Source organism: Dendrobates tinctorius, unplaced genomic scaffold, assembly GCF_039654945.1.
Source record: "Dendrobates tinctorius isolate UK_male_01 unplaced genomic scaffold, ASM3965494v1 ptg000011l, whole genome shotgun sequence".
Taxonomy (NCBI): Eukaryota; Metazoa; Chordata; class Amphibia; order Anura; family Dendrobatidae; genus Dendrobates; species Dendrobates tinctorius.
In genome coordinates this window covers 91,252,459-91,268,438 of record NW_027361679.1, presented here as the reverse complement: position 1 = coordinate 91,268,438, position 15,980 = coordinate 91,252,459, and positions in this window count along the sequence as shown.

Below are 15,980 nucleotides of genomic sequence, written 5' to 3'. Positions count from 1 at the left end.
CAGTTTTTCTAAGAATATCTAGGACTGTACAATAGTGGTGAAAAGTTTTCAGACTGATACCAAATTTGGCTTTCACAGTTTACTGCCTTAGATTTTATACTGGTAATTTGTGTTAACTCTAGATTATTCTGAAAAGAGATCAGATGAATTGCCCAAAATTGCAAACTCAGTTCTTACCATGAAAATTAAATTAATCGCAAAAAACTCATTTCCACTAAATTTCAGTTTCCCAAAAATGACCTGCTTGTATGATTTCCGTGGTCTCATCAGCACAGCAGAAGGTGTTTATGAGGACAAGGCAGCTGATAACACTCTGTTCTTATCTTTAAACCTATTTTTTACTTTTAAGCAAACAATTGTCCATGTTTTGCATTAATGACATAAAATTGATACCAAAAAGCCATGCAAACATTTCATCAAACTATGGATGGACTGGAGAATGCTTGCACCAAAGTTGCATTTTTTAAAGTTATAGTTGACATATCAGCCAAAAATATCTAGAAACTCCAAATCCCGACATTAGAGATCATCAAGAAATATCTTGCAATCACATACAAATAAGAATTTTAGAAAGGTTCAAATTCAAGAAAGAATATGGTCTACTGAATACAGGTAACAGAACACCAAACACTAGACACTAGACCAAAAATATGCAATAATGAATTGTGCCCTATCTGTTATCCATTGGGTCAGTGAGCCTTCAGTGGCTGAATTGCATAGTTCAATTTTAAATGTAACATCTAATTTGCTCTAAACGTTATTAACATTTTTCCTCTTTTCAAGATCAACCGAGTTAAAGTATTAATGTCTCGAAATACGACTCTGGTGGGATTCGAACCCACAACCTAGAAGTCCAATGCGCTATCCATTGCGCCACAGAGCCACAAGCCTTTTTGTTGAAGTAGGTGTTTTGTCAAATCTAGACAATATTTTCCTGATGATTAAATAACAGAAAGATTCCTGTTTTCTTTGTAACTTTGTTTTCGCCTTCTTATATGTAAAAGTAAAACTGGTCAGCAGGAAAATGCCTATGTTGTAGAAAGGAAAGATCTATTTTATATTAAAACTCCTTACATGCACTTTTTAGTCTTACATGCCAGCAGTTCATTTTAAATTACTAACAAAGGTCCCTGTTGGTAAAGTGTCACATAGAAATTCATGCAAGATAACAAAAGGGGTAGCTTTTGTTGGTTTCTAAATCTAAAGCTTTGATCTTTTTCACTTTCTCCAGATTCAATGCAGTAGCCACTGACCCTCAGGAACTTAAGCTGAGAAAAACGGATTGGAACATTAGTTTCGTTGTACGCTAATGGGCCACTGGTTTGGGAAGGAAATTAGTCAAAACAAAATAAATAATTTTATCCATGTGAAAAAACTATCAGAGAAGATTTGTTTTAGTCCAAATAAATGCTGGGAAATTTCCTGGAGTCTCCTACTAGATATCCTGATTTTAGCAGTCAGCTATACTTTTCTTTAGATGTTTTTCCATTCCTCATTTTTTCCTTTTGCAGTTTTTCTAAGAATATCTAGGACTGTACAATAGTGGTGAAAAGTTTTCAGACTGATACCAAATTTGGCTTTCACAGTTTACTGCCTTAGATTTTATACTGGTAATTTGTGTTAACTCTAGATTATTCTGAAAAGAGATCAGATGAATTGCCCAAAATTGCAAACTCAGTTCTTACCATGAAAATTAAATTAATCGCAAAAAACTCATTTCCACTAAATTTCAGTTTCCCAAAAATGACCTGCTTGTATGATTTCCATGGTCTCATCAGCACAGCAGAAGGTGTTTATGAGGACAAGGCAGCTGATAACACTCTGTTCTTATCTTTAAACCTATTTTTTACTTTTAAGCAAACAATTGTCCATGTTTTGCATTAATGACATAAAATGGATACCAAAAAGCCATGCAAACATTTCATCAAACTATGGATGGACTGGAGAATGCTTGCACCAAAGTTGCATTTTTTAAAGTTATAGTTGACATATCAGCCAAAAATATCTAGAAACTCCAAATCCCGACATTAGAGATCATCAAGAAATATCTTGCAATCACATACAAATAAGAATTTTAGAAAGGTTCAAATTCAAGAAAGAATATGGTCTACTGAATACAGGTAACAGAACACCAAACACTAGACACTAGACCAAAAATATGCAATAATGAATTGTGCCCTATCTGTTATCCATTGGGTCAGTGAGCCTTCAGTGGCTGAATTGCATAGTTCAATTTTAAATGTAACATCTAATTTGCTCTAAACGTTATTAACATTTTTCCTCTTTTCAAGATCAACCGAGTTAAAGTATTAATGTCTCAAAATACGACTCTGGTGGGACTCGAACCCACAACCTAGAAGTCCAATGCGCTATCCATTGCGCCACAGAGCCACAAGCCTTTTTGTTGAAGTAGGTGTTTTGTCAAATCTAGACAATATTTTCCTGATGATTAAATAACAGAAAGATTCCTGTTTTCTTTGTAACTTTGTTTTCGCCTTCTTATATGTAAAAGTAAAACTGGTCAGCAGGAAAATGCCTATGTTGTAGAAAAGAAAGATCTATTTTATATTAAAACTCCTTACATGCACTTTTTAGTCTTACATGCCAGCAGTTCATTTTAAATTACTAACAAAGGTCCCTGTTGGTAAAGTGTCACATAGAAATTCATGCAAGATAACAAAAGGGGTAGCTTTTGTTGGTTTCTAAATCTCAAGCTTTGATCTTTTTCACTTTCTACAGATTCAATGCAGTAGCCACTGACCCTCAGGAACTTAAGCTGAGAAAAACGGATTGGAACATTAGTTTCGTTGTACGCTAATGGGCCACTGGTTTGGGAAGGAAATTAGTCAAAACAAAATAAATAATTTTATCCATGTGAAAAAACTATCAGAGAAGCTTTGTTTTAGTCCAAATAAATGCTGGGAAATTTCCTGGAGTCTCCTACTAGATATCCTGATTTTAGCAGTCAGCTATACTTTTCTTTAGATGTTTTTCCATTCCTCATTTTTTCCTTTTGCAGTTTTTCTAAGAATATCTAGGACTGTACAATAGTGGTGAAAAGTTTTCAGACTGATACCAAATTTGGCTTTCACAGTTTACTGCCTTAGATTTTATACTGGTAATTTGTGTTAACTCTAGATTATTCTGAAAAGAGATCAGATGAATTGCCCAAAATTGCAAACTCAGTTCTTACCATGAAAATTAAATTAATCGCAAAAAACTCATTTCCACTAAATTTCAGTTTCCCAAAAATGACCTGCTTGTATGATTTCCGTGGTCTCATCAGCACAGCAGAAGGTGTTTATGAGGACAAGGCAGCTGATAACACTCTGTTCTTATCTTTAAACCTATTTTTTACTTTTAAGCAAACAATTGTCCATGTTTTGCATTAATGACATAAAATGGATACCAAAAAGCCATGCAAACATTTCATCAAACTATGGATGGACTGGAGAATGCTTGCACCAAAGTTGCATTTTTTAAAGTTATAGTTGACATATCAGCCAAAAATATCTAGAAACTCCAAATCCCGACATTAGAGATCATCAAGAAATATCTTGCAATCACATACAAATAAGAATTTTAGAAAGGTTCAAATTCAAGAAAGAATATGGTCTACTGAATACAGGTAACAGAACACCAAACACTAGACACTAGACCAAAAATATGCAATAATGAATTGTGCCCTATCTGTTATCCATTGGGTCAGTGAGCCTTCAGTGGCTGAATTGCATAGTTCAATTTTAAATGTAACATCTAATTTGCTCTAAACGTTATTAACATTTTTCCTCTTTTCAAGATCAACCGAGTTAAAGTATTAATGTCTCAAAATACGACTCTGGTGGGACTCGAACCCACAACCTAGAAGTCCAATGCGCTATCCATTGCGCCACAGAGCCACAAGCCTTTTTGTTGAAGTAGGTGTTTTGTCAAATCTAGACAATATTTTCCTGATGATTAAATAACAGAAAGATTCCTGTTTTCTTTGTAACTTTGTTTTCGCCTTCTTATATGTAAAAGTAAAACTGGTCAGCAGGAAAATGCCTATGTTGTAGAAAAGAAAGATCTATTTTATATTAAAACTCCTTACATGCACTTTTTAGTCTTACATGCCAGCAGTTCATTTTAAATTACTAACAAAGGTCCCTGTTGGTAAAGTGTCACATAGAAATTCATGCAAGATAACAAAAGGGGTAGCTTTTGTTGGTTTCTAAATCTCAAGCTTTGATCTTTTTCACTTTCTCCAGATTCAATGCAGTAGCCACTGACCCTCAGGAACTTAAGCTGAGAAAAACGGATTGGAACATTAGTTTCGTTGTACGCTAATGGGCCACTGGTTTGGGAAGGAAATTAGTCAAAACAAAATAAATAATTTTATGCATGTGAAAAAACTATCAGAGAAGCTTTGTTTTAGTCCAAATAAATGCTGGGAAATTTCCTGGAGTCTCCTACTAGATATCCTGATTTTAGCAGTCAGCTATACTTTTCTTTAGATGTTTTTCCATTCCTCATTTTTTCCTTTTGCAGTTTTTCTAAGAATATCTAGGACTGTACAATAGTGGTGAAAAGTTTTCAGACTGATACCAAATTTGGCTTTCACAGTTTACTGCCTTAGATTTTATACTGGTAATTTGTGTTAACTCTAGATTATTCTGAAAAGAGATCAGATGAATTGCCCAAAATTGCAAACTCAGTTCTTACCATGAAAATTAAATTAATCGCAAAAAACTCATTTCCACTAAATTTCAGTTTCCCAAAAATGACCTGCTTGTATGATTTCCGTGGTCTCATCAGCACAGCAGAAGGTGTTTATGAGGACAAGGCAGCTGATAACACTCTGTTCTTATCTTTAAACCTATTTTTTACTTTTAAGCAAACAATTGTCCATGTTTTGCATTAATGACATAAAATTGATACCAAAAAGCCATGCAAACATTTCATCAAACTATGGATGGACTGGAGAATGCTTGCACCAAAGTTGCATTTTTTAAAGTTATAGTTGACATATCAGCCAAAAATATCTAGAAACTCCAAATCCCGACATTAGAGATCATCAAGAAATATCTTGCAATCACATACAAATAAGAATTTTAGAAAGGTTCAAATTCAAGAAAGAATATGGTCTACTGAATACAGGTAACAGAACACCAAACACTAGACACTAGACCAAAAATATGCAATAATGAATTGTGCCCTATCTGTTATCCATTGGGTCAGTGAGCCTTCAGTGGCTGAATTGCATAGTTCAATTTTAAATGTAACATCTAATTTGCTCTAAACGTTATTAACATTTTTCCTCTTTTCAAGATCAACCGAGTTAAAGTATTAATGTCTCAAAATACGACTCTGGTGGGACTCGAACCCACAACCTAGAAGTCCAATGCGCTATCCATTGCGCCACAGAGCCACAAGCCTTTTTGTTTAAGTAGGTGTTTTGTCAAATCTAGACAATATTTTCCTGATGATTAAATAACAGAAAGATTCCTGTTTTCTTTGTAACTTTGTTTTCGCCTTCTTATATGTAAAAGTAAAACTGGTCAGCAGGAAAATGCCTATGTTGTAGAAAAGAAAGATCTATTTTATATTAAAACTCCTTACATGCACTTTTTAGTCTTACATGCCAGCAGTTCATTTTAAATTACTAACAAAGGTCCCTGTTGGTAAAGTGTCACATAGAAATTCATGCAAGATAACAAAAGGGGTAGCTTTTGTTGGTTTCTAAATCTCAAGCTTTGATCTTTTTCACTTTCTCCAGATTCAATGCAGTAGCCACTGACCCTCAGGAACTTAAGCTGAGAAAAACGGATTGGAACATTAGTTTCGTTGTACGCTAATGGGCCACTGGTTTGGGAAGGAAATTAGTCAAAACAAAATAAATAATTTTATCCATGTGAAAAAACTATCAGAGAAGCTTTGTTTTAGTCCAAATAAATGCTGGGAAATTTCCTGGAGTCTCCTACTAGATATCCTGATTTTAGCAGTCAGCTATACTTTTCTTTAGATGTTTTTCCATTCCTCATTTTTTCCTTTTGCAGTTTTTCTAAGAATATCTAGGACTGTACAATAGTGGTGAAAAGTTTTCAGACTGATACCAAATTTGGCTTTCACAGTTTACTGCCTTAGATTTTATACTGGTAATTTGTGTTAACTCTAGATTATTCTGAAAAGAGATCAGATGAATTGCCCAAAATTGCAAACTCAGTTCTTACCATGAAAATTAAATTAATCGCAAAAAACTCATTTCCACTAAATTTCAGTTTCCCAAAAATGACCTGCTTGTATGATTTCCGTGGTCTCATCAGCACAGCAGAAGGTGTTTATGAGGACAAGGCAGCTGATAACACTCTGTTCTTATCTTTAAACCTATTTTTTACTTTTAAGCAAACAATTGTCCATGTTTTGCATTAATGACATAAAATTGATACCAAAAAGCCATGCAAACATTTCATCAAACTATGGATGGACTGGAGAATGCTTGCACCAAAGTTGCATTTTTTAAAGTTATAGTTGACATATCAGCCAAAAATATCTAGAAACTCCAAATCCCGACATTAGAGATCATCAAGAAATATCTTGCAATCACATACAAATAAGAATTTTAGAAAGGTTCAAATTCAAGAAAGAATATGGTCTACTGAATACAGGTAACAGAACACCAAACACTAGACACTAGACCAAAAATATGCAATAATGAATTGTGCCCTATCTGTTATCCATTGGGTCAGTGAGCCTTCAGTGGCTGAATTGCATAGTTCAATTTTAAATGTAACATCTAATTTGCTCTAAACGTAATTAACATTTTTCCTCTTTTCAAGATCAACCGAGTTAAAGTATTAATGTCTCAAAATACGACTGTGGTGGGACTCGAACCCACAACCTAGAAGTCCAATGCGCTATCCATTGCGCCACAGAGCCACAAGCCTTTTTGTTGAAGTAGGTGTTTTGTCAAATCTAGACAATATTTTCCTGATGATTAAATAACAGAAAGATTCCTGTTTTCTTTGTAACTTTGTTTTCGCCTTCTTATATGTAAAAGTAAAACTGGTCAGCAGGAAAATGCCTATGTTGTAGAAAAGAAAGATCTATTTTATATTAAAACTCCTTACATGCACTTTTTAGTCTTACATGCCAGCAGTTCATTTTAAATTACTAACAAAGGTCCCTGTTGGTAAAGTGTCACATAGAAATTCATGCAAGATAACAAAAGGGGTAGCTTTTGTTGGTTTCTAAATCTCAAGCTTTGATCTTTTTCACTTTCTCCAGATTCAATGCAGTAGCCACTGACCCTCAGGAACTTAAGCTGAGAAAAACGGATTGGAACATTAGTTTCGTTGTACGCTAATGGGCCACTGGTTTGGGAAGGAAATTAGTCAAAACAAAATAAATAATTTTATGCATGTGAAAAAAATATCAGAGAAGCTTTGTTTTAGTCCAAATAAATGCTGGGAAATTTCCTGGAGTCTCCTACTAGATATCCTGATTTTAGCAGTCAGCTATACTTTTCTTTAGATGTTTTTCCATTCCTCATTTTTTCCTTTTGCAGTTTTTCTAAGAATATCTAGGACTGTACAATAGTGGTGAAAAGTTTTCAGACTGATACCAAATTTGGCTTTCACAGTTTACTGCCTTAGATTTTATACTGGTAATTTGTGTTAACTCTAGATTATTCTGAAAAGAGATCAGATGAATTGCCCAAAATTGCAAACTCAGTTCTTACCATGAAAATTAAATTAATCGCAAAAAACTCATTTCCACTAAATTTCAGTTTCCCAAAAATGACCTGCTTGTATGATTTCCGTGGTCTCATCAGCACAGCAGAAGGTGTTTATGAGGACAAGGCAGCTGATAACACTCTGTTCTTATCTTTAAACCTATTTTTTACTTTTAAGCAAACAATTGTCCATGTTTTGCATTAATGACATAAAATTGATACCAAAAAGCCATGCAAACATTTCATCAAACTATGGATGGACTGGAGAATGCTTGCACCAAAGTTGCATTTTTTAAAGTTATAGTTGACATATCAGCCAAAAATATCTAGAAACTCCAAATCCCGACATTAGAGATCATCAAGAAATATCTTGCAATCACATACAAATAAGAATTTTAGAAAGGTTCAAATTCAAGAAAGAATATGGTCTACTGAATACAGGTAACAGAACACCAAACACTAGACACTAGACCAAAAATATGCAATAATGAATTGTGCCCTATCTGTTATCCATTGGGTCAGTGAGCCTTCAGTGGCTGAATTGCATAGTTCAATTTTAAATGTAACATCTAATTTGCTCTAAACGTTATTAACATTTTTCCTCTTTTCAAGATCAACCGAGTTAAAGTATTAATGTCTCAAAATACGACTCTGGTGGGACTCGAACCCACAACCTAGAAGTCCAATGCGCTATCCATTGCGCCACAGAGCCACAAGCCTTTTTGTTGAAGTAGGTGTTTTGTCAAATCTAGACAATATTTTCCTGATGATTAAATAACAGAAAGATTCCTGTTTTCTTTGTAACTTTGTTTTCGCCTTCTTATATGTAAAAGTAAAACTGGTCAGCAGGAAAATGCCTATGTTGTAGAAAAGAAAGATCTATTTTATATTAAAACTCCTTACATGCACTTTTTAGTCTTACATGCCAGCAGTTCATTTTAAATTACTAACAAAGGTCCCTGTTGGTAAAGTGTCACATAGAAATTCATGCAAGATAACAAAAGGGGTAGCTTTTGTTGGTTTCTAAATCTCAAGCTTTGATCTTTTTCACTTTCTCCAGATTCAATGCAGTAGCCACTGACCCTCAGGAACTTAAGCTGAGAAAAACGGATTGGAACATTAGTTTCGTTGTACGCTAATGGGCCACTGGTTTGGGAAGGAAATTAGTCAAAACAAAATAAATAATTTTATCCATGTGAAAAAACTATCAGAGAAGATTTGTTTTAGTCCAAATAAATGCTGGGAAATTTCCTGGAGTCTCCTACTAGATATCCTGATTTTAGCAGTCAGCTATACTTTTCTTTAGATGTTTTTCCATTCCTCATTTTTTCCTTTTGCAGTTTTTCTAAGAATATCTAGGACTGTACAATAGTGGTGAAAAGTTTTCAGACTGATACCAAATTTGGCTTTCACAGTTTACTGCCTTAGATTTTATACTGGTAATTTGTGTTAACTCTAGATTATTCTGAAAAGAGATCAGATGAATTGCCCAAAATTGCAAACTCAGTTCTTACCATGAAAATTAAATTAATCGCAAAAAACTCATTTCCACTAAATTTCAGTTTCCCAAAAATGACCTGCTTGTATGATTTCCGTGGTCTCATCAGCACAGCAGAAGGTGTTTATGAGGACAAGGCAGCTGATAACACTCTGTTCTTATCTTTAAACCTATTTTTTACTTTTAAGCAAACAATTGTCCATGTTTTGCATTAATGACATAAAATTGATACCAAAAAGCCATGCAAACATTTCATCAAACTATGGATGGACTGGAGAATGCTTGCACCAAAGTTGCATTTTTTAAAGTTATAGTTGACATATCAGCCAAAAATATCTAGAAACTCCAAATCCCGACATTAGAGATCATCAAGAAATATCTTGCAATCACATACAAATAAGAATTTTAGAAAGGTTCAAATTCAAGAAAGAATATGGTCTACTGAATACAGGTAACAGAACACCAAACACTAGACCAAAAATATGCAATAATGAATTGTGCCCTATCTGTTATCCATTGGGTCAGTGAGCCTTCAGTGGCTGAATTGCATAGTTCAATTTTAAATGTAACATCTAATTTGCTCTAAACGTTATTAACATTTTTCCTCTTTTCAAGATCAACCGAGTTAAAGTATTAATGTCTCAAAATACGACTGTGGTGGGACTCGAACCCACAACCTAGAAGTCCAATGCGCTATCCATTGCGCCACAGAGCCACAAGCCTTTTTGTTGAAGTAGGTGTTTTGTCAAATCTAGACAATATTTTCCTGATGATTAAATAACAGAAAGATTCCTGTTTTCTTTGTAACTTTGTTTTCGCCTTCTTATATGTAAAAGTAAAACTGGTCAGCAGGAAAATGCCTATGTTGTAGAAAAGAAAGATCTATTTTATATTAAAACTCCTTACATGCACTTTTTAGTCTTACATGCCAGCAGTTCATTTTAAATTACTAACAAAGGTCCCTGTTGGTAAAGTGTCACATAGAAATTCATGCAAGATAACAAAAGGGGTAGCTTTTGTTGGTTTCTAAATCTCAAGCTTTGATCTTTTTCACTTTCTCCAGATTCAATGCAGTAGCCACTGACCCTCAGGAACTTAAGCTGAGAAAAACGGATTGGAACATTAGTTTCGTTGTACGCTAATGGGCCACTGGTTTGGGAAGGAAATTAGTCAAAACAAAATAAATAATTTTATGCATGTGAAAAAACTATCAGAGAAGCTTTGTTTTAGTCCAAATAAATGCTGGGAAATTTCCTGGAGTCTCCTACTAGATATCCTGATTTTAGCAGTCAGCTATACTTTTCTTTAGATGTTTTTCCATTCCTCATTTTTTCCTTTTGCAGTTTTTCTAAGAATATCTAGGACTGTACAATAGTGGTGAAAAGTTTTCAGACTGATACCAAATTTGGCTTTCACAGTTTACTGCCTTAGATTTTATACTGGTAATTTGTGTTAACTCTAGATTATTCTGAAAAGAGATCAGATGAATTGCCCAAAATTGCAAACTCAGTTCTTACCATGAAAATTAAATTAATCGCAAAAAACTCATTTCCACTAAATTTCAGTTTCCCAAAAATGACCTGCTTGTATGATTTCCGTGGTCTCATCAGCACAGCAGAAGGTGTTTATGAGGACAAGGCAGCTGATAACACTCTGTTCTTATCTTTAAACCTATTTTTTACTTTTAAGCAAACAATTGTCCATGTTTTGCATTAATGACATAAAATTGATACCAAAAAGCCATGCAAACATTTCATCAAACTATGGATGGACTGGAGAATGCTTGCACCAAAGTTGCATTTTTTAAAGTTATAGTTGACATATCAGCCAAAAATATCTAGAAACTCCAAATCCCGACATTAGAGATCATCAAGAAATATCTTGCAATCACATACAAATAAGAATTTTAGAAAGGTTCAAATTCAAGAAAGAATATGGTCTACTGAATACAGGTAACAGAACACCAAACACTAGACACTAGACCAAAAATATGCAATAATGAATTGTGCCCTATCTGTTATCCATTGGGTCAGTGAGCCTTCAGTGGCTGAATTGCATAGTTCAATTTTAAATGTAACATCTAATTTGCTCTAAACGTTATTAACATTTTTCCTCTTTTCAAGATCAACCGAGTTAAAGTATTAATGTCTCAAAATACGACTCTGGTGGGACTCGAACCCACAACCTAGAAGTCCAATGCGCTATCCATTGCGCCACAGAGCCACAAGCCTTTTTGTTGAAGTAGGTGTTTTGTCAAATCTAGACAATATTTTCCTGATGATTAAATAACAGAAAGATTCCTGTTTTCTTTGTAACTTTGTTTTCGCCTTCTTATATGTAAAAGTAAAACTGGTCAGCAGGAAAATGCCTATGTTGTAGAAAAGAAAGATCTATTTTATATTAAAACTCCTTACATGCACTTTTTAGTCTTACATGCCAGCAGTTCATTTTAAATTACTAACAAAGGTCCCTGTTGGTAAAGTGTCACATAGAAATTCATGCAAGATAACAAAAGGGGTAGCTTTTGTTGGTTTCTAAATCTCAAGCTTTGATCTTTTTCACTTTCTCCAGATTCAATGCAGTAGCCACTGACCCTCAGGAACTTAAGCTGAGAAAAACGGATTGGAACATTAGTTTCGTTGTACGCTAATGGGCCACTGGTTTGGGAAGGAAATTAGTCAAAACAAAATAAATAATTTTATGCATGTGAAAAAACTATCAGAGAAGCTTTGTTTTAGTCCAAATAAATGCTGGGAAATTTCCTGGAGTCTCCTACTAGATATCCTGATTTTAGCAGTCAGCTATACTTTTCTTTAGATGTTTTTCCATTCCTCATTTTTTCCTTTTGCAGTTTTTCTAAGAATATCTAGGACTGTACAATAGTGGTGAAAAGTTTTCAGACTGATACCAAATTTGGCTTTCACAGTTTACTGCCTTAGATTTTATACTGGTAATTTGTGTTAACTCTAGATTATTCTGAAAAGAGATCAGATGAATTGCCCAAAATTGCAAACTCAGTTCTTACCATGAAAATTAAATTAATCGCAAAAAACTCATTTCCACTAAATTTCAGTTTCCCAAAAATGACCTGCTTGTATGATTTCCGTGGTCTCATCAGCACAGCAGAAGGTGTTTATGAGGACAAGGCAGCTGATAACACTCTGTTCTTATCTTTAAACCTATTTTTTACTTTTAAGCAAACAATTGTCCATGTTTTGCATTAATGACATAAAATTGATACCAAAAAGCCATGCAAACATTTCATCAAACTATGGATGGACTGGAGAATGCTTGCACCAAAGTTGCATTTTTTAAAGTTATAGTTGACATATCAGCCAAAAATATCTAGAAACTCCAAATCCCGACATTAGTGATCATCAAGAAATATCTTGCAATCACATACAAATAAGAATTTTAGAAAGGTTCAAATTCAAGAAAGAATATGGTCTACTGAATACAGGTAACAGAACACCAAACACTAGACACTAGACCAAAAATATGCAATAATGAATTGTGCCCTATCTGTTATCCATTGGGTCAGTGAGCCTTCAGTGGCTGAATTGCATAGTTCAATTTTAAATGTAACATCTAATTTGCTCTAAACGTTATTAACATTTTTCCTCTTTTCAAGATCAACCGAGTTAAAGTATTAATGTCTCAAAATACGACTCTGGTGGGACTCGAACCCACAACCTAGAAGTCCAATGCGCTATCCATTGCGCCACAGAGCCACAAGCCTTTTTGTTGAAGTAGGTGTTTTGTCAAATCTAGACAATATTTTCCTGATGATTAAATAACAGAAAGATTCCTGTTTTCTTTGTAACTTTGTTTTCGCCTTCTTATATGTAAAAGTAAAACTGGTCAGCAGGAAAATGCCTATGTTGTAGAAAAGAAAGATCTATTTTATATTAAAACTCCTTACATGCACTTTTTAGTCTTACATGCCAGCAGTTCATTTTAAATTACTAACAAAGGTCCCTGTTGGTAAAGTGTCACATAGAAATTCATGCAAGATAACAAAAGGGGTAGCTTTTGTTGGTTTCTAAATCTCAAGCTTTGATCTTTTTCACTTTCTCCAGATTCAATGCAGTAGCCACTGACCCTCAGGAACTTAAGCTGAGAAAAACGGATTGGAACATTAGTTTCGTTGTACGCTAATGGGCCACTGGTTTGGGAAGGAAATTAGTCAAAACAAAATAAATAATTTTATGCATGTGAAAAAAATATCAGAGAAGCTTTGTTTTAGTCCAAATAAATGCTGGGAAATTTCCTGGAGTCTCCTACTAGATATCCTGATTTTAGCAGTCAGCTATACTTTTCTTTAGATGTTTTTCCATTCCTCATTTTTTCCTTTTGCAGTTTTTCTAAGAATATCTAGGACTGTACAATAGTGGTGAAAAGTTTTCAGACTGATACCAAATTTGGCTTTCACAGTTTACTGCCTTAGATTTTATACTGGTAATTTGTGTTAACTCTAGATTATTCTGAAAAGAGATCAGATGAATTGCCCAAAATTGCAAACTCAGTTCTTACCATGAAAATTAAATTAATCGCAAAAAACTCATTTCCACTAAATTTCAGTTTCCCAAAAATGACCTGCTTGTATGATTTCCGTGGTCTCATCAGCACAGCAGAAGGTGTTTATGAGGACAAGGCAGCTGATAACACTCTGTTCTTATCTTTAAACCTATTTTTTACTTTTAAGCAAACAATTGTCCATGTTTTGCATTAATGACATAAAATTGATACCAAAAAGCCATGCAAACATTTCATCAAACTATGGATGGACTGGAGAATGCTTGCACCAAAGTTGCATTTTTTAAAGTTATAGTTGACATATCAGCCAAAAATATCTAGAAACTCCAAATCCCGACATTAGAGATCATCAAGAAATATCTTGCAATCACATACAAATAAGAATTTTAGAAAGGTTCAAATTCAAGAAAGAATATGGTCTACTGAATACAGGTAACAGAACACCAAACACTAGACACTAGACCAAAAATATGCAATAATGAATTGTGCCCTATCTGTTATCCATTGGGTCAGTGAGCCTTCAGTGGCTGAATTGCATAGTTCAATTTTAAATGTAACATCTAATTTGCTCTAAACGTTATTAACATTTTTCCTCTTTTCAAGATCAACCGAGTTAAAGTATTAATGTCTCAAAATACGACTCTGGTGGGACTCGAACCCACAACCTAGAAGTCCAATGCGCTATCCATTGCGCCACAGAGCCACAAGCCTTTTTGTTGAAGTAGGTGTTTTGTCAAATCTAGACAATATTTTCCTGATGATTAAATAACAGAAAGATTCCTGTTTTCTTTGTAACTTTGTTTTCGCCTTCTTATATGTAAAAGTAAAACTGGTCAGCAGGAAAATGCCTATGTTGTAGAAAAGAAAGATCTATTTTATATTAAAACTCCTTACATGCACTTTTTAGTCTTACATGCCAGCAGTTCATTTTAAATTACTAACAAAGGTCCCTGTTGGTAAAGTGTCACATAGAAATTCATGCAAGATAACAAAAGGGGTAGCTTTTGTTGGTTTCTAAATCTCAAGCTTTGATCTTTTTCACTTTCTCCAGATTCAATGCAGTAGCCACTGACCCTCAGGAACTTAAGCTGAGAAAAACGGATTGGAACATTAGTTTCGTTGTACGCTAATGGGCCACTGGTTTGGGAAGGAAATTAGTCAAAACAAAATAAATAATTTTATCCATGTGAAAAAACTATCAGAGAAGATTTGTTTTAGTCCAAATAAATGCTGGGAAATTTCCTGGAGTCTCCTACTAGATATCCTGATTTTAGCAGTCAGCTATACTTTTCTTTAGATGTTTTTCCATTCCTCATTTTTTCCTTTTGCAGTTTTTCTAAGAATATCTAGGACTGTACAATAGTGGTGAAAAGTTTTCAGACTGATACCAAATTTGGCTTTCACAGTTTACTGCCTTAGATTTTATACTGGTAATTTGTGTTAACTCTAGATTATTCTGAAAAGAGATCAGATGAATTGCCCAAAATTGCAAACTCAGTTCTTACCATGAAAATTAAATTAATCGCAAAAAACTCATTTCCACTAAATTTCAGTTTCCCAAAAATGACCTGCTTGTATGATTTCCGTGGTCTCATCAGCACAGCAGAAGGTGTTTATGAGGACAAGGCAGCTGATAACACTCTGTTCTTATCTTTAAACCTATTTTTTACTTTTAAGCAAACAATTGTCCATGTTTTGCATTAATGACATAAAATTGATACCAAAAAGCCATGCAAACATTTCATCAAACTATGGATGGACTGGAGAATGCTTGCACCAAAGTTGCATTTTTTAAAGTTATAGTTGACAAATCAGCCAAAAATATCTAGAAACTCCAAATCCCGACATTAGAGATCATCAAGAAATATCTTGCAATCACATACAAATAAGAATTTTAGAAAGGTTCAAATTCAAGAAAGAATATGGTCTACTGAATACAGGTAACAGAACACCAAACACTAGACCAAAAATATGCAATAATGAATTGTGCCCTATCTGTTATCCATTGTGTCAATGAGCCTTCAGTGGCTGAATTGCATAGTTCAATTTTAAATGTAACATCTAATTTGCTCTAAACGTTATTAACATTTTTCATCTTTTCAAGATGAACCGAGTTAAAGTATTAATGTCTCAAAATACGACTCTGGTGGGACTCGCTATCCATTGCGCCACAGAGCCACAAGCCTTTTTGTTGAAGTAGGTGTTTTGTCAAATCTAGACAATATTTTCCTGATG